Below are 20424 nucleotides of genomic sequence, written 5' to 3'. Positions count from 1 at the left end.
GAGGATTTATGTAAGTAGAATATATGCAGGGAGAAAGAGATGATGATTGTAAGATTTATTCTGGCTATTCTTAATATTAGTTATTCTTAGCATTAGCTATTCTTAGCCTAAAACTATTCTTAGCCTTAAAATGAGTTTTGAAAGATATCTGGCCCAGGGGAATGATTTGAATTATTTAGGCTGAAGAAGAGAGAGGTACAAAAACTCTCCAACCTGTGGACAGATAGAGCTGCCAAGTCCCAGGCATCTCAAACCAATGTGACAAGGCTCGTAGGAACAGGCAGTTTATTAAGCTGATTGACAACACCGGGATGAAAAGATGATGCACCGCACATGTGACAGGCTGGTGCTGTGTCCCATCCTGTGGCACATTTTTGCTGCCCTCAGCCCAATTTTTGCCAACGGGGCATCCCAAAAGCAACTTTCAAAGCGTCATCTGGTAGGACAGCTGCAGCAGCTCCTTCCCCTTCATTCCCACCAGTCCCCGGAGCTTTGCCACGAAATCCCACGTGGAGCCACCCCACGGTCCTGAAAGCTGCCCTGCAAAACACATCTGGCGAGCGGTAAAGGTCAGTTCGAAGGTGGCCGACTCCGGAGCAGCCATCCCTCTCGCCTTGTACCACAAGGCCAGCGGAGGCATCCGTCCACACGCTCACCCACGCAAAACTCTGCGGAAACACTGTTTCTGAGGGAGGGTCATTGAACCCCACACGCAGGTGCTGTTCACCCGCAGAACTTCAAAGCACTCGGGGCGAAAGCAGGTTGGAAAAGCCCGGTGACTGTTGGTCCCGAGAAACGGGAGAGAAGTCGCGGGTGGGACTTTAACGGTGGCTCCTCGGCCGTTGGGAAGTGCGGGAAGGGGTCTGCAACGGCTCTGAGGCGGGCACCGGCCCCAGCCGCGGGTCGGGGCCGCCCGGCCTCCCTTCCCCGAGGGACGCGGCGGGAAACACGGCCCGACCCCTCAGGGGAGACCCCCACCTCCCCGCCGCGCCGCTCGGCTGAGGGGGTGGCGCGGCCGCTGAGGGGCGGGGGGGGGTCGGCGGGCGGGGCGGGGTTTGCCGGCCCCGCACGTGTGGGAAGGCCGGGCATGGGGGCTTCCTGAGGGGAGGAGCGCCCCGGCCTTCGCCGCCGAGAGGGACCAGCCGCCGCCGCCGCCGCCGCCGCCGGGAGCCGTGCCCGCGCCCGCGCCCCGTAAGTGGGTTCCTTCTCCCGCCTTTCCTTTCCTCCAGACCGGGCGGGCGAGGGGGAAGCGCCGCTGCCGGGGCCTCTCGCCCGGCTCGGACGCGGGGGTGAAGCGGGGGGGCGAGCCGGGCGAGAGGCCCCGGTGTGCGGCTGGCAGGGGGCTCCGAGGAGTTCCTCTCGGTGCCGGGCGACTTGTGCGGGGAGAGAGGCCAAGGGCTTCTCTGCTGCCTTTTAAAGTGCCCCGTGGGGGAAACGGCAGGGGCTTTTCCCCGCTGACCCTGCTCGCCGTCCCCGCCAGTGCTTGGCAGGGGGTGTGGGGGGGGGTCTGGCGCCCGCGGGCAGAAGCACGAGTGGGTGCCGGGCTCAAGGGGAAAGGCGCACCTGAAGGCTGCTGGGCGAGAGGTGTGGGAGCATATTTGCTGGTCCTGGGGCAGCATCTGCTGCTACTGCAAAAGTTTGGAGGCGTGGATGGGTGAAAGTGCCCTCCCTGGGTTTCCGACAAGCTCGCTCAAGTGCTGACTTTGCCTGGAGGTGCTGTCCCTGCAGGTTTTGACTGAATCAAAGGATGCAGTCGCAAAGCAGCCTCAGTTCTTCAGTACATTTTGAGAACCTGAGGAAATTACACTTCAGTGGAGAGCACGGAGTGTGTGCAGGTCCCTAACTGTTGTAAAGCAAGTTTGGGAAATGTAAGAGTCTTCCCTTCTGCCAACTTTGTGTGTTTAAATATAGAACTGTGTTTGAAGTATATGTCATCCAATGTATAATGCTACTGGCAGCTGGAGAAAGCTAGTCCAATAAAACAATATTTAAAATTTAACATATCTGAAGCGGCAGAACAAAACCTTTCATTTAAAAATATTGGTTATCACTTAAGATTTATAATACCATTTGGATGGTAGAGTGTTGTGGATCTTATGTAAGTCTTGCATCTGGTTGAGCTCCGTTAATTCAGCTGAACTAAATTAGTTTTGGGGGAGTGAGGGATATCACACCCTTTGGTTCTAATGATGAATGTAGCTTCTGCTGATTGTTATGCCAGTGCTTAACACATCATTCCAGCAAAAGTAATTTACCTGTGAAAGGGATAGAAGTTTCCTGAAGTTTGGCCCAAGCTGTGAAAAGATCTCCTCCAAGGCCACCCTCTGCTTCAAGTATATTAATACCTAAGATGTATTTATTTTTAAAGCCTTCAAACACAATTCTCTTTGTATTCTTCCTAATTAAAACCAAAGCAAATACATCAAGAGGCATTCAGATGTTTCAGATATGGGGAACGTAAGACAAGGGATCATGGCATATAGAACTTGTATATATTGAAACAAGTTGATGGCAGTTTGTTTATGCTAGAAAGACAAAACAAATTCTATGAAAAGTTCATGTGGACACTGTGCAGATTCAGTACACTGTGGTTCTTGGATTAGAACTTGGATTACACAGTGTGGAAGATGTTTTGAGTTCTGGTTTGTGCTACCTAATGGCATTAAAACATTGACAGTTAAAAGAGGCATAAGACCTATACAGAAGACCTAAACTTATTTTCACTGATATCTATAATGTCTTTTTCTGACTATATAGTACACGGTGCCTGCCCTACTCCTGTAAGCAGGTGTCCATTGATGCAACTGATTTCAATTTGAAACTACCCCTGTCCACACAATTCTTCTAAATGCCACTGGGCTCTGATACAAATTGGGACAGGAATAAAACAACCCGATAGAAACATAAGTAGCTGTAATGATATCTTTTGAAAGGTGCAGTGACTTTTTGTATGAATGACGTACATTTTTAGTCTTTTGCCACATGTTGCGACGAAGATTATCCATGCCTGGAGTAATCTTCTGTCTAGCTGATGTTACTCAAATACAACTTTAGATTCTTCAGACTTGGATGAAAACTGGCATTTTGTGAAGTTTTAATGCAAACGAAGATTTCATCCTGAAGCTCAGTATGATGGCTAGTGTGTGCATCCATAAATGGTCTGATCAAGGTTCTTGACCTCTGTAAAATAGTACTTGATAAGATGCATTAATATATAGCTGTTTCTAGCTTTGTACATACTTATGGATTAAATAAATATCAGTTTCAACTGTATTAATAAACTCATATACTCAGCATATTTTCAACCTGTCTGTATATAATTCTAACTTTTTTTAAGCTTAAAGGTCTAGTTAACAAGGTAGTTACGGATGAAAATTAATTTGGAGTCAACGTGTTAAATTATTGATGCCATTTATTAGTTGTTTTATGGGGATATTTGCTATATGAATATGTTGGCATAATAAGTGGCAGTGAGTACAAAAAGACAGGTAAGATAAAAAGGAGAATAATACTTTAAAACTTTATAAAAAAAATTACTGTTTCACTTTCTAAGTGTTTTGGCAACAATGTATTTGGAAAGAGGAGGCTTCTCTTTGAAAATCAGTGGTTTCAGATGGCTGTTACAGTTGACACTCTTGGGTAAGTATGTTGGATACAGGGGTCCAGCAGCTTAGAATTCCTCTAGGTGGAGATAATTGCAAAAACCCCATGTATTTTAAATGAAGAGATGTGAAACTTAATTTTACACATATAGGGACCAGAAATGGGACAGAGATTAACTCTGCAACAGTGGGGAAAAAAAAACACTCATCAGTTTAAGTCAATGTGATCTTCAGCTTGCTTGAAAATGCACATTGCTTCTACCTTTCATCTTGCACGCACCGCAGAGTAACTGAGAAAAGTTGTGACGTGTTCACTGAAAAATTAGATGTATTGAAAGGTACTATGAAGATTTAGTTCCTCCTTTTGTGCCTTGGCAGGTTTTAATTCATTTTGCAGTGGACTTTAAGACAGAGGCGAACTAAGGGAAAAGATTGCAAATGATCAGTAAAGAGCTTGAGCTAAATCTAATTCCCTAAGTTGTCACAGAGGTTATAAGATCATAAAGTTATCTCAGTTCTACTCCTATACCTTTTGATCATTTTCACCTGTGTTGATTCTAGAAATATTTTGGCATCTGTCCATCACGATACAGGTATCATATGACACAAACACACCGCAGCAAAACATGGCATGCTTTCCTGGTTTGCCTGCTGTCCTGTTTTTAATCAGAATTCTCCCCATCTCATAGGATAACATACTTCAGGGTAGAACCTTTTAGGGAATTTTTCTTTTACATAGGGGTTATTAGGTAGGGCATTAACATAAAACATAGCATGCATTGTAGACTACCAGTCCTGTCTTTGACTTATTGTTCATTTTTCTTATACTAGAATGAACAATTTTCTGCCATTTCTTTTTCTTTCTTCCTTCAGATACTTCCCAGGCAGTTAGTGATCTATTAATGCCATATAGCCAAAGATGTAGAAAACAGTTTGCAATGCCATTTGTATGCATATTTGTGACTTTAAAGCAGAACTTATTCACATTAGCTTTTTACATGCTCAGATATTAGCATATTTGATATGCTGCTGAAATTATTAAAAAGTATATAAAAATACTTGGAGTCATGTTTCTGTGTCTAAAAGTTTTCATGTATCTGAAAGTGCCCACCCTCATGACACCTTTGCTGTTTATCACATCACCTTTGATCCCTCAGTGCCACAATACAATTCTAATACTCAGTCTTGTCGATTCTTCAGCCTTCAGTTCATTGTCCAATTGGAGTAAGAATCATCCTCATTCTACTGGTTTAGTAGCTAAAGAATTCAGTATTGGTAAGTCAAGTGACAGGACTGTTGGAAGCAAATGGTTGAGCTTTCAGAAAATGACAAATGTGTCCTCCTCTCTGCTGGGAAAAGCATTTGTATAAGTGATTTGCCACTACAGTTCCAGTGGGAGTTATAATGGTTACTAGTAAGAGTGGCTTCTGGGATTCCTAATTTCAGTCATTGCTGACAGTCATCCAAGATCCACAATATTATCTTGCCTGATCTCAAAATTGTCATTTATCTGAGTGGACGTACTCCAAGGCGAAGAACATTTAGAAATGCACTGAATGATGAATGTTGTCATGGCCTTCATGATTCCTGCACAGGAACGTGTATGTGTGGAATGAGAGATTTCTGAATGTATACAGGCTACTGATAAAGTAATGTACTGCATGTGCTTGACCATAGGATGAGCAGTTAGCTCAGGACGTCTTGTTCTACACAGCCAGAGAAGAAATGCTTTATTCATTACCTTGAATAAAGCATTTTGTTTGCAAGATGATTGTTGCAGATCTCTGAATGTTGAGATGTGATCTACAGCAACTTTGTAGATGGATATCCTTTAGATCCATCAGTCTCACTTGACCATGAACCCCCATAGAAATAGGGGTGGACAGGTTGTGACAGTCTAAAAGGTTGATAGTCTAATGGCTGATGTTGGGTCTGTGTTTACTGAATGTAACTAGGGGAGAGGTGCTACTCAAACAGCATATGTAGACAATTGTCATATCTATGCTTTCTTTACTGTGGCTGTTACAATTCTGTCCTAGACTGCATGGACTCCCATGCACATGTGATGCTTGTGTATATATGTACATGCACCACCAACTTATGTTACAAATAACTAAGCTTTAAACTAGAGTAGAATATTAGTATGGTTAAACGTAATAACAGAGGGCCTCACAAATAAAGTATGCATCCATTCACATACCGTAAATTGCATAGAATCTTGAAGAAAGATCTAGCCTCTCAAAGTGTAGCCCAGACAGCAATGAACTTCTGAATGGTATGGAATAACAATGGGAAGGACCCCACAGCTCTGATAACAGCTAGCTACTCTAGTTTGGGTCATTGCTTCTAGAAACAGCGTGACATTGTCTAAAACTAGTTTGTATAAGAATCCAGACCTATAGGATGACTTCTCCAAAACTTTTTCGGAAGGGCAGAATCTCTTACTTGTGTCTGAATGGCTGCACACATCTGACAAGTAGAAGCAAATCAGCCACATGGGAAACAAATGGAGGAAATTATCATATATAAACCATCACATTATTGTCATGCTTGTTCACAGAGTCTGGTTCTTCTTCCAACTCACTTTTTCAATTACCTTTTCCTACCACCCCCATTAGTTAATGTAGGTGGCCTGTAAATACCTCCATGCAGTTGCTAGAGAAAGGTGATGTTTGGTCCCCTCAGTTCCTTGTGACAACTCATCAGAAATGCAGCGCAGTGCACACAACAGCTGCTGTTTCTGATAAGTAATTGGAAGGGGCAGAGTCACTGTGGGTGATTTAGTGTTACACCATAGTCCCCTGTATCACTAATGGCAGGAAGGTTTTGCCTCTTTGGGATGGTAACATCAGTTTTTAGAAGTCTTGCATGGCTGTTCTCACTAAATTACCTAATCTCTGAAAAATATTTTGTCAGATGTACTACCAGAAAGGGATGATACTTTATTAGATTCATCCCATTGTACTGGTTACTGGAGTTTTGGTAAGCAGCAGTTTATCTGCTGTAGAAAGGTAACAAAATGTAGAAAGGTGTCAACTGACAAAATCCAAATAATTTTTCTTTATACATCTTCTGCAGGGAACTTAACTAGGAATCATTTGTCGGTTGAGATTAGACTGAAGGAAAAACAAACAGTACCGAGTGATTTTACCAGACTTTACTGTCATCTTCAGTGTTTAATATACAGTTTCACTTCACCTGTGCTTTTTGCTTTCCAGAATAAAGTGATTTTTTTGAGAAATGTATGGAGTAAATTTATTTTTACTTTAAAGAACATTCTTCTTTATGTGACTCTTTTTGGGGGGACGGAGTTGGATTCAACAAAATTTAATGTTTGTTTCCTTTGCTGTGAAAACAGTTAATGATATGGATAACCTGTTCTGTAGCTGTATGAATTCATGTAGCTAATTCCTGGTCCTTGCCAATTTTGTTTGAGGTTAGTTCTTTGTCTGGAGTTTGATTGCAAGCTGTTTGACAAGATGGGAAAGCGATTGTGTTTATTTTATTTTGTTTGTGCAGCACCATGCGCATTGTGGTTATGGAATAAATAATAATTAAAATGGGATTTGGAAAGGATTATTTATTGTCCTCGTGTCAGTTTCCCTAGGCTGAGAAACATCTCCATATTAGTTAAGGAAAATGTAACATTTGGATATCGTGAAGATATCTGATTATTCTCATGAGGACTTAAATTGATTCATCTGAATTCACTGTTTATAAGTGATTTGGTGTAATATGGATTTTATTCTGCCTTTGAATGTTTTTGGACCATCACGCAGTTGAGAGAAAACTATAGGATGTGACTTGCCATGAAATACTTTCAGCACTTTGAATTAGATGAAAAAGCTTGTGGATATATAGAATTAGCATGAATGTGTGATTCTTTTCAAAGGTAAAGTGCTTCAGGGTGCTTTTTAGAAGCAGGAGTTTAGATGACTAGGCAATATTTTTGATCCTTGTAATGATAGTCTAACTTGCTATAAGGTTTAAAGCTAACAGTAAGTATTTGAGTGCAGCCCGTTACAAAATGTAATTGTTCTGTTGTGAGGATTCAAAAAGAGGGAGAACTTTCAAGGGTGGTACTGAAGAAATAAGTATCATGAAACGTCAGGTTTGTTGTGTGGAAACCGTAGGCCAGCAAAAATTCTGATGTTTTTGCAATAATAGGTACATGGTAATTTGTATTTTCTGCTGCTGTTGTTTTTCCTCAGCAATACATTTTGAGAAAATCTGGGTGCACCTATGCACTGCTTACCAAACTGTGTCCACTCTCTTTCTTTAGAGAGACTCAGGGAGGGGCCCTGTGAGGTTACTGCTAAGGAGCAGCCCTTCTGCAGGTGTAACAAGGTCTCCTCCTCTGTGAAGAGGGAAGTCCTGAGCTGGGGGCTTCCTACAGGCTTGTTTGTAGAAGGCACCTCTTACATCTATGATTTTGTTTTTTTAAAAAAAATATTTTTCAATAAGGCATGGATATGCACTAATTAAATTGCTATGCTGACAAACTAATAAGAGAAAAATTGCCATTGTCTAGAACTAAATCAATAAAAAGATCCAATATAAAATTCAGTGATATTAATTACAAAGAACTAGAGAGTGGTTGGTTAGAAATATTATAGAATTTGTAATTAGAATATTTACTGTCAGATGGAAAAGTCCAGAGAAGTTGAAATTAGTACTTCTTAATATACCACCTATGAGGAGACTTCATTATTGTAACTAACAAGCCTTCTTTGGGGTTTTCACTGCTTTAAGGTGACCTATGTACTTGTCCTTGCCATTCTTTGAAGTGTATCTTATTCTTTCTGTTAGTTTAATTCTGTGCTCCATTCTGAATTGGTCCACATCGTTATTATGAACAAAAATTAAAATATATTTTCAAGTTATTTCATAAAGCACTTTGACTCCTAATGAAACCTCAAAGGCGAGTTGCTGTTCCTCATATACACACTGTGCTGTCTTTCCCATTTCCTAACTTATTTTTCAGTGCAGCAGAGACTGCTGCACTTCATGTTTACATCAGTTCGTGTGGAATAACTTGATGGTCTGTAGACCTTGTGCTGGTGTGAACAAACAAACCATGCCTCCAGCTCCATTCCCTGACCATGCTGGAGCTAAAAACATGTTTGGAAATAGATATTTTTTCTAAGGTCCATAACTGCCTTCTCCCAGTATTTGTGGTTTTCTGCCTTCTTGTCCAGAGCCAAATGGATTATTGTCATTTGCTCATTTATTTGAAAGGTCTAAGTACCTGACAGAAAGCAAAGTCGACATCCTTATTGTTTTTCAGTATCCAAATGCCTGAAAACAAATCTAGCACATCTAGTCAGATTCTTCTTGGAGTCTAAACAACTGAGTGGAATTTAAGCACATTAATCATATTTAGCTGAGACAATATGCAGAGCTCCCCATATTGCCAAGCTGTTTTCTGCTCAGGGAAATACATGGTTAGTGCAATACCACATCTAGGGAAAAACTGAGAGATATCATTGCATGTGAAAGACCTTTTGGGGCATATGGAGGCTGAACAGTGGCAAACTTATGCCACTTATGTGGCAAAAAATAATATTATGGTGTTCTCTATGGTAGTTTGTTTTTGGTAGCAGTGGTGGCTGAGGATGAGGTGCTGCATAGGGAAGCAAGGGTGATTCACGTGGTGTTTGTTCCTGAGAGTTTGAACATGTTTGTTTAAGCATGTGGTAGACCCAGGTCACCTGAGAGATTCAGTTTTTCAGTCACATTTTGCATAAATTCTTGTGCTGCATAGAATTTAGGTTATGAACTGTATCAGTTCTTCATCATTCTCTGGCTTTCAAGAAAACTAAACATGCAATGTAAGTAAAACATTCAGTGCTGGCTTGTTTACATATTCTCAGAACATTAGGAAGAAGAGCATACTTTGTGGTCGTTGGTTTTACTCTTGCTGACTTGCTAGCAGAAATTTCCTCGACAATAAAATAAATAGGTTAGAACAAACCCATAGTGAACACCAAAATTATTTAAATGCATACTTCTGCAGGAATGAGTTGTTCATAAATATGTTTTCCCATATGGAAAGTGTTGTGACTTCACAATTAATGTGTTCTCTGCATCTTTCTTTGTCAAGCATATTTTATTATATTTTTAAACTAAAAGCAACACAGTGTTAGAGTTAGATATTACTTTCCTGTTTAGCAACAACAACAATGATGATAATGATAATTAGATGATGATAATAATAATTATTATTGTTAATTATTTTTATTATTTTTTATTATTTTATTATTATTTTATTTTGCTGAAGTGCATGACAGTCACATCAGAGCTTGAGTTCATGGATGCTTTAGGCCAAGATCATCATGAAGACTAGCCTGCAATCTTCCACTGACCTCTGCAACACGCACATGCTCCCAGAAATCACATACTTGGATTTGAGAGCTTAGTTTTATTGTAGCTCTGCCAATTACAATATGATTTTCATATACGACTTTGCTATGAGTCTTGCCTTTTGTTCATTTCTCTACCTCTGCTTAGTTTTCCTTGTTCTCTTCTGAATGTCCAGCCTCTGAAGTTGTATAGTCATTTTGTGGGAATTACATCAACTAACTATTGCTGAGACTCCTTTAGATTTTTAAGACAATTATGAGAAATTTGGATGCGGTAAAAAGTAGATGTTCCTATGTCATCTGGAGAAATCTCATTTATCCCATGGAAATGCAACTTTCATCATGGTCACAGAGCCTGATACTGAAAAATACCATGTGGTACCAAATTATCGCTTGCTATGAGGTGTTCTGGTAGAATGACTATTTTACAGAAGCAAGGTATTCACTGATTTTTGCATGGTAGAGAGAGAAGAAACTGTCTGAGAGGGAAAAACCAGCCCGGTAACGTATTTTCCCTAAATGAAGGAAATCCTTTCTTATTGTTTCAACATTTATTCCTTAGTGGGATACTGCTGCTGGGTATCCAGCCTAGAATTGTTTGCAGTCTCCCATGCAATGTCCAACTATTAGAAATATTTTATTAGACCATTTTAGTTTACTACATGCATATGCCTTATTCTGAGGCAATTAGTTTCAACATTAGACTTAATAACCCCATTTTGTATTTCTAATTGTCTTGGATATAAACTTTTATAAACCTCCTGCAATTTTGTAGTACTCTGTAAAGCCTTCTATGGTGCTTAATTGCCTATATACTCCACTTCATTAGTTGTCTAAGCAAATAATTTTGGATTTGTATTAAATAACAGGGTTTTTTTTCTATTTGACTGTTTTTCTGTCCTATGTGATAACAGATGGGTTGCACTTAGTTCAATGAACCAGATGCAAAAAGAGCAGAATTTGCAGTTAAATACTGTTGATGTTGCATTTTTATCCACACACAATAAATTAAGTCAGCCTTCTGACTATATTAAGTGAATGTTTACACTAATTAAAATGTATCCACTACGCTCTGTGAAACAAGTATCTTTCCCAGTCTGAATGGGCTCATAGAGTTTGTGCCTTTCTTACTGAAGCCATGTCAGCATAAGCAGCTCTTGTGTTCTGCTCCAGGCTGCTATCTCTTTTTCCTGCTTCAGTAACCATCCCTCTGTGCCTGCACAGCTGTTTGTGGTACTGTGCAATGAACTGAATTAGGAAACTAATTCATTTTTGTCCTTGGGATACTTTTGATTAAGGATCAGTACTCTGTTTCGGTTTATCACACGGCCACACACATGGCTACAGCTGTGGGATGGACACAGAGGAGAGAATAGACTGAGCTTAAATTGCACCACCATTGGGAGAAACTATCAAATATGCTCCACGTAGCTATAAAACATACAGTAATTTCTCTTATCCTCTCTGTTTTTTGTCTTTCTTTCCATTTAGACTATCATGTTTGGTTGGGTTTTTTGTTTTTTGGTTTTTTTGTTTGTTTGTTTGTTTGTTTTACTGGAGAAAGCATTAGTTGCAAAGCTTTGGTTATTGGAGTGTGTTATCTCTCAAACTTTTGAAGTAAGTTTGGGCATTTAGAATCATGCTTTTCCTGCAATATAGGAACTCCTGTAGAGTTCAGTTCCATAGTTTCATTCGTTTGGACAGAAGCTAAAGAAAGTAATAAATTTTTAATCAAGAAGGTGTCACTTACCAAGTGCATTTTTGCCAATGCTCTTTTCGACTTGTTTGGTAAATGACTCATATGTGAAACTATTTTTCTATGAAGGATTTTGGATAGTTCCTACTTTGCATCTGTTACATCTTTAGTGTAGCTGTAGTCTCATTACAGCATATTTGACCCAATTCTGATCTCTGTTTGGCATTATAAATAGGGAATATTTCCATGGGAACCAGTGAAAATACCGAAGTTGCAAAACATCCCTCTTCTTCCCTCCCCCTCAAACATTCTCTCAACTCTCATTTGCATTTATTAGTAGGCTATTATAATAGATCAGAGTCCTTTAAAATTATTTTCTTGTGCCTGTCTATGAAAACATGCAATATTATAGTATACTTGTCCAATGATGATTGGTACAAACGACTCCTGTAGAAGATGGTGAGAGAGATAAGTGTCTTCATTTAGTCTACATCAGGGAACAGTGAAATCCGCTATTTTAGCATAGCTGAAACCTAGCTAATAAAAGTGTGGGGTTTAATGTTCCATATGGTTCCTAAGGATATGGTAACAAACCTTGCTGATAGCACACAGTCAAACAGTGTGTTGGTTTAATTGAAACTGTTTGCAAATGGCAGGAAGGCGGCAGAAACACAGAATGATGTGAATGGTGCTGATAGTGTTCCCTGGAGGGACAGCTTTGAGGTTGGACTTGGTGGCTGGAAAGAAGCCTGGATCTGTAAGCAAAGAAACTTGCTCTTTGCACTTTGACTCCCGCTATGTTTGGGGAAACAGGACTATGGAAACACACAGCAGGGCATGTGAGATATGTAACATTGAATTTCTGCACCTCACTGGAGGAGATTTCAAGCCCTTGAAAGCAGATCATCTGAGTCAAAAGGGAAAATTGTAGTAGTTGTTGGAGCATCTGCTTTCTAGGGAGACAAGCTCACAAGTGCTCTACTTAGAATCTCCCGTGATGGTAAGCAAACCCCTTGAAAATTTCACCCAAAAACTGGATGAAGACCTGAAACAGTGGTATATAGCAATTTTATTCACAGTGCTACCTCTGTGAAGTGTCATTCTCATAAACAACTAGCATGGCTGCTGGCTTGAAAATGGAGAAATTCTGCATTTCTCTTAGCAAATTTAACAAACAGGATTTCAGGAACAACAACAAAAAAACTCAACTTGGGAAATAAATCTGTGAATTGGACAGGCTATAGAAATTGTCTGCCTGGATGTGGAACTGGATCAGCCAGGGACTTGCATAAGGCTGAATATATTTTATCACAAATTTCTACTCCAGAGGCCCAGGAGGGGAAAGGTTGGATTGCCCCATCAGAAATACTGCAGTCCTTGACGTTAGTATTTTTTTTAACTGATACAGTTCTGCTGAAATTTATTTGTCTTGGTTCAGTATTGCTGGTAAATTGGGTAAATTACTGGGTCGAACAGATAACTTTTTGAGCATGGCCTCTGAGGTAGGAGCCATTATAAGAAATATGTTTTCTTGCTTGAAGAGGCAAAGCTTGCTACTGTATCAATCTTCAAGAAATGGAGAACTGGGATATGCTACAGACCAAGAAGAGCAAAACTCTAGTGTTAAAATCCCACTTGAGGTTGAAAAATGTGGAGCAGTATATACCATGTGTTCAAACTGATGTTTCAGAATGTGATCCTACACCAGGCTGCATAGTGAGGAGCAGCTGACCATTCTAAGCAGTGAAGAATAGAAATGAAAAAAATGTTGCTTCGATCCTGTGTGTGTTTTGTTTTTTTGGTTTTTTTTTTGTTTTTTTTTTTTTTTTTTTGTTGGCTTTTGGTATTGATTTGACTATTTAGAGAGGTTCTCTTCATTCCTTGTGTGCATCACTGAAGACCTGTATCAAGAAAGTGTGTCTGAACCTTCATCCACTTCTGGGATATTGCTCACTAGTTAAGATAATATGGGAGCATTGCCTTGTGTTATAGACTACAGGCATTTAAAAATGTAATGTTGGAGAATTTTACAAATAAAAGAGATCCTGGCTGATACAGAATGTTTTTTTTTTTTGTTGTTTTCTGTAGTGAATCTTAAGTTGGCAAGAAAGTCAGCATCCAAAGACCAAACGATCCAAAAAATAACCAAAAGACTGTTTTTATATGAGGATGAGTGTGTGACTGTTTTATGTGTGACTTCAGGCTTGTACAGTATATCAGTTTGCTTTTGGATGGTAGGAAGAAGATACTGCCTGGATGACTGCCACAGCATATTTGCTATACTGAGACATACACTGGGTACTAAGAGGCATATACTAAGCCCTTTGAACCATGTGAACAGTTACCAGTATAAAATTTGTATCAAAAGGGAAGTGGGAGAGGTCTACTTAGCACTGATTTAGATAAATGAGCCCTAGAATTCAACAGTACCTCCTGCCTGAGTTACAAGTTCATATATGAAGACCATCTCAGCACATGGAAGGGATGAGCTTTCATAATGGTCTCCTCCAGAAACTGAGAACTCAATTATGGAAACTGAAGATTGAAATGAACAAGTAAATAACCCCCTCCTATGCAAATTCAGCCTCTTTAGGTTGCTGTTCTTGTCTTTCTCAGCTGCTTTTTCCTACCATTTGCACTGAAATAAGAGTATTCACACTGAAATAAAGGCATGCTGAAGTAGAACTTGAGAAGTATTTTCTTAGAAGTAAAGCAGAACTAATAGTGTCTAAATTATTTCTGTAGAAGCCTCGTTATACTTTTTGAATTTCAGATCAAGTAACTTGGAGTCAGAGGCTCATTTGTCATTCCCACCAGACAGTGGATGCCACACCAGGGTGCAGGGTGTGGTGTCAGTATTCAGTTCATTACACAGAACTTGGAGTAAGACTTAAAGTAACTTTTATAACCAGTATTCTCTAAATATTTCTATTTCCCTAACATGTACCAGTAATGCTCCAGACGGAACGACTGATCTGTCCAAGTTTACTCAAAATGGATTTGTCTTTTGCAGGTGTTTCTGCCAGCAAAGGGATCAGATTTGACGCATTATTATGAGTCATCCACCATCAATACTGCTGCAGTGTTACATTCTAGACTTTAACCTTGCCATTCAGACTGTTGTGGCATTTACAGGTCCTTAGCTTGTCCTACAGCTCTGCATTTCTTGAGAATAAACTTGTCCCTACTCAGAGTTATGGTTGCACCAAAAATGACTTATAAGTCTGTCATTTCACAAATGTTGTAGCTGGCATGGCTACCAAAAGAAGCAATGGCACTTGCCTATACCAGTTTATCCCTCTCCATATGTACCCTGTTATGCTGGTACAGGAGCTTGGGCAGCACTGTAGTGAATTGTATCAGGAAACTAATCTGGGTCAAAACGGACTGTTTCTTTGTACCTACTCAGTATTACTGTGGCTCCATTCCCCAGTTTAATTCACTTTTCAGCCACAGAAATGTTTATGTTGGCCCAAATGAAGAAAGCAGGAGCAAGCATCCAGTCAGGGTACACCATTTATTTTGTCAGAAATGCCAGCTTGAGGTGTTTGTTCAAATTATGCTGTAACTGCTGAAGAAGCCGTGACAGCACAGAGTTTAGCTGTCTGGTAAGCACCTTTGCATTCAGGTGGGTTGGCAGACCAGCCTGCAGCCTTCCCAGTTGAGGACTCGCTGTTATCTGTGTTCAGTGGCAGTGTCTACTTCAGCAATTGGTGCAGCTCTGCCGGAATGAAGCTGTAGAGGAAAACTTCTGATGCTGTGGATTAACTGACTGCATCGTTTATGTTTCAGTATGTGTGGGAGAATGGGGAGAACTTAATCTTAGCTTTTGTCTGTTCCCACAGACTGAATTTTCATTACTAGTTAGAGCATGTTAGTTGCTGTCTGGAGCACATACTCAAATTTCCTTTCATCCAAAAGAATGGTTCAGGATTGCTCCATGGAGTGAACCAAAGCACAGTGAATGGTCAGGATGATTGGGAGAATATCTTTGAAAATGTGCATCTGATCTGAACAGGAATGCCAATGTAAACATACCAAGAGTGACTCGGCTCTGCCTATACATGCTGCAGTCAGATCATTGCACTGACTGTGCCATCGATGGGGTTTCACTTGTCATACGTGACCCTCTCATTCTTTCAGATTCCATTTCAAAACTTGTTTTGAACTTTGACAGTTCTGCAGCTAGTCCTGAACCCAGCACGTTCCACTGTTGCTCTCCAAGCTCTGAGACTGATACATTCACTCTGTGTTAGTGGTAAAGGTCAGAAAAAGAGGTAAGATTCTAGCACCATTTCATTACTTATCTTTACCTTGGCAGTAGTCAGTGAAAATTAAGCTAACTATGACACCACGAAGTCTAAGTCAAATGAAAACTCTTTTACTGGACTATTCTTGGTGTGCATATGTGCCCTCATGAAATTAATACCCAAAGAGGGGATTTTCTCATTCTGAACTGACTGGATCTTCAGCTGATAGAACTTTGCCAAAAAGAGTGAAGTGTAAAGGCAGTGCTTGAAAAAGTTGTGTTTGCTGTGTAATGGAAAATACTGAATCCGCATAACCTAAGAAGCACCGAAGAAAGAAACCGGGATGTAAGAATTTAGGCAGGAAATAATCCTATTGGATTCCACTTGGGCAAACAGTTGACTACTGAAAAAGTAATTCTGCAGGAAGCAGCCAGCCAAGCTTGAAGTGTGAGGTGAAAAAATCCAATTTCTGGTCTGAATCAACTGAACTGTGTTTGAAAGATGAACTTTACAAACTGTTTCCATTCTTGTTTAAAGGTATTAGCAGCAATAGCTACACTAGAGCTTCTTGTTTTGACAAAGTCAGGAAAGTTGATTGCACATCGGTAGGAAGACAGATGAACCCACCATCCCACACACTTTACTTGTATTTGGTTGTTTCACCTCTAATTTTCTCATACTATTGATTATTCTTAGATTAAGCTCTTGGACAGGCCTTGATTCTGAGCTGGGTGTTACTGCAGTATGAATAATTGCAGAGATATTTTTTATCTTAGCATGGCTGAAAAGTTTTTTGTTTCACTAACTAGGACTCAGAGTGTATTTATGGAAAGAATTCTGCCATGTGGCTACAATCTGTAGTAAATTCAAGTGCTTTTATAACAAAGCCCTTAATTTTGAAGGGATTTCAGTCTTTTTGATTATACATAACTGTTTGAATTTCTGGATCAAGGATAAAGAATTAAGTATTTTCTTTTTCTTTTTTAAAGAAATAAATGCTGACTCTTCCTTCCCCTCCTGTTCTGGAGCTAAAACAGCTTGGCAGCAGTGTTTGAACGCAGTTCCAGTTAAACCAGTTTTGGAACATAGTTTGGCAAGCCAGAATGGAGTAAGGCCAAAGTATGTTAGAGCTAAGTTTTAAAACCTAATTCTAAGCTAAATTTGTAGCTGTAGTGAGAGGGAGTGATGTAAAATACAAATACAATGTTTGTCTCTTCCCTCGCCTCCTTTTTCCTTCTTTCTCCAGTTAGTCAAACTGTGCTAGGCTGCTAGAAACTCTGCTCAGATTTCTCGATCCTACAGCTCTTCTGCCTGAGCCTCTGTCAGTATGGATACAAAATTACATAGTTAGCTAGTTCTTTGAGAAATAGCTTACTTTTTACTCATACTATCATTTAGGTAAAATTTCACTTACCTTAAAAATTAAGTTGTGTGGAGCCTGTAGCACTGCAGATAACCAATCTTATGTTTTGCCCTGTCATTTCTTGCAAAATAGTTGAATCAAAGGCTGTTTCCATCTCCCTTGATACCATCAAGTGTTGTACAAACACAGCTACTTTCAACTGCTTTAGTTTATCTGGTGTTGACTTTAGAAGTACAATTTGCAATATGAAAGGATGACTGCAGGATATTATTTTTAAAGTTTGTATAAAAGTGATTGTGCATCTTTTTTTCCCACAGTGAAAATGTCTAGACTTTTCTGAACCTTTGTAAAGCTGTTATCCAGACAAATTAGTTCCATGAATTTGAGCCACATCAACCTCAAGAATTATCCAAATAAATGGGTTCACCAAGTCATTTTACTCTTAGCTATCATACAAAACACTGCTTGTAATTTGAAAAGCTGACAGACACGAGAAGAAAATTGCTCATCAGCTACAACACAACCTCTTTTTTTTTTTTTTTTTTTTTTTTTTTTTTTGTAACAGGAAGGTTTTCAGTTCATCTGAGTGTTAAAAATATTTCCCAGTGGAGTGGACATTCTGTTGCATATTAACTTGGTCTGTCTCTGGGCATTGATAGGTTGTATTAAGCATAGCTGTCATGAGGAATAGTTTGTGGCTAACATCTAATGCCAAGTCTAAGAGTAAGAGTCCCTGTAATACCCAGTTATATTTTTAGGGAGATGTTCAATTCCTTTGGGGGGGAGGAAGGTATCATACTCCAAACTGTCAGTAGCTTCTCTTTGATCTTTTATACAATTTCAGAATTCATACCAATGCCAACAATTAACTCCATCATTTCCACGGCTTCTCATCTGGCTTTGACTGTGCTTTCCAAATAGCCTTTTATCCAGCATGTGCTTGTTCCTTGTGTTTTCTTTCCGTGCCATATCTTGGTTTGATAAACTTTGAATAAAACAATCCTCTGAACACTACTCGCGTTTTCTTAGGGTCCATCTACTCTCTTTTACAAAAGCTTCTCCAAATGTGCTTTGTTTTAGTTCCAGGCAGTTAAGACTGTGATTATTATTTTGTTTGGTCTTTTGTTCTTTGTGGAAGAAAGAGGAGGAAAAAAAAAAAAAAAAAAAAACAAGTAGTATGAATAAACTGAATTAAGTTTAGGAAGAGCCAGGCTCATAGTTTTAACAATTTCCCCATTTGAATGATACTTTCATGCTCCGTGTATTTTCTTTGAAGAGAACCTGTTAGCAGAACACAGCTTTAATCACATGAAATAGTTTTCTGAGGGGGCTGTTTTTTTCAGAGTCTGTATTACAGAGTTTTAAGAACAGGTGAAATGAAAGACAATTTGAAATTACTTTAACTCTTGAAGGAGTCATGCTGTTGTCAACACATCACTGCTCTCAGTATGTATTTTGTGGTGATAGGCATGAAATGGTAGATTAGCTGTCTCTGCTTTCTCAGAGGCATTTTCTGCCTGTTTGGATAATTTATATCGAGGTCATGACAGAATTTCTAATGTCACACACTCACAGAGCTATCACAGCAGAGAGTGAAGTTATACCTAAAAAAATAAATAATGTGGTCTTTATTCTGAAGGAGTAGCTGTCTTTGATCTGTTTGATCTCTGGGCTCAGCAGCTCTGCTGCATTTTTCTCCTTTTCTCATGTTTGGCTTAATAACACCAGTCTCGTAAGAAACATTGCAGTCCAGTGCTGAACCCACTGATGTCCTTCAGGAGTAAACCCATTTTTCTGCCCTGGACAATTCATCTATTTGATGTTGCCAGCCCTAAACATCCTTTTAGAAGTATTCCTAGCTTTTGCAGAGTTGTCTGCAGTTTGTGGTGGGTTTTGTAATTGCCACCAGAAAACTCCTCTTTTTAAGGTCAGTTTTGAAGATAATGAATGAGTTCTAGTGCTTTGGAGGTGTTTTTTTTTATGTTGTTGTTGTTTTGGTTGGTTTTTCTCTTTACGGTTGTAGGGAATTTCAGAGTAAGTGAAATATGTTCAACGTATTTCTGTTATGTTCAACATAACATTCTGTAAGCCTAGTGAGGTCTTAGCCTTCCTGCTTAGAACGTTACCTAGCTATATTTCACATGTAGAATAAGTTGCCTTGAAAATTTCACAAGAAATATCTATTTATGTTGTATGGCTAGAAGAACATCACTTTTCTTCTTCAGACTTTTACTCTCAGGGTTTTCAAAGATTTCTCTCAACATCATGTCAACAAGAGACTGTAGTCTGTCACCATCCAGTTCATCTATAAGGATAATGAGTGAGCTAGGATCACTATTAGTGCTACTGGAGAGTTACACACGAGGAGGTAGAACCTCTACCATAATTTGGAGGTAAAGTAAATGCAAATGTTTTTGTACACAACTAGTAAGGAATGGTTTGTGGCCAGGTCCTGCCTCTGCACAGACAGGCAGTTGGAACTCAAGTTGCTGTCATTGCCTCCAGAGCTCATGAGAAAGGGAGGGAGCAGGACAGTTTTATTCCAAAATTGTGATCCAGCCATAATAACAATGAAGGCTGGGCCACCCAGAAATAAGCAATCCTTTTGCATAGTAGGCACTGAGAAGCAATCCAAGAAATGCTGTAGTTTGCACTCATGCACATACACAAACCCACAAACACACACAATATGTGGAAGGATATCTCTTTGGTGATAACTAGTCTAGTTATTTGCAGTGTCTAGACTTTTGGGGGCCTGGCTTGTGCATTTGGGGTGGGTTTTTTTAAGCAAATAGAATTTGCTGTGTTATGATTTAGTGTTTTATGGGATTTTCCCCACAACATATTCACAGCATGGCTGGATTTCCCCCACAACATATTCACAGCATGGCTGGAGATTAGGCTAATTTTTGTATAGATTTAGAAAAAGCAGTTCATTTAGTAACAAATAAGGAGAAAGGTATCTTTTTTTTTACTTAAATAAGTGGATGATAGAAAAGAAGAAAAATGTGAACATGCAGTTAAAGAACAAATATGAGATAATCTGGTAACTAAATGTGCTTGACGTTCTGTGTTGCTAATGCTCAATACATATCAGTTAGAGGAGGATGTTTGAGGGAATTTGTAATTACCTGTGTGACACCCCCTGATC

The 20424-nt window shown here is 39.6% G+C and overlaps 1 protein-coding gene across 1 annotated transcript in view; it reads left to right on the top strand.

The window, feature by feature from the left end:
* The first annotated feature begins 1171 nt into the window (after positions 1 to 1171).
* Positions 1172 to 20424, top strand: part of SLC7A2 (solute carrier family 7 member 2) — a 53804-nt gene continuing 34551 nt past the window's right edge. The window contains exon 1 of the mRNA XM_042808297.1: positions 1172 to 1191. The gene's annotated coding sequence lies outside the window, so the exon portion shown is untranslated. The remainder of the gene's footprint in view (positions 1192 to 20424) is intronic.

Source organism: Tyto alba, unplaced genomic scaffold (assembly GCF_018691265.1).
Source record: "Tyto alba isolate M040663 unplaced genomic scaffold, T.alba_DEE_v4.0 Super-Scaffold_6, whole genome shotgun sequence".
Taxonomy (NCBI): domain Eukaryota; kingdom Metazoa; phylum Chordata; class Aves; order Strigiformes; family Tytonidae; genus Tyto; species Tyto alba.
Note: the sequence above shows the minus strand (reverse complement) of the source record. Positions and strands in the feature narration are given on the sequence as shown.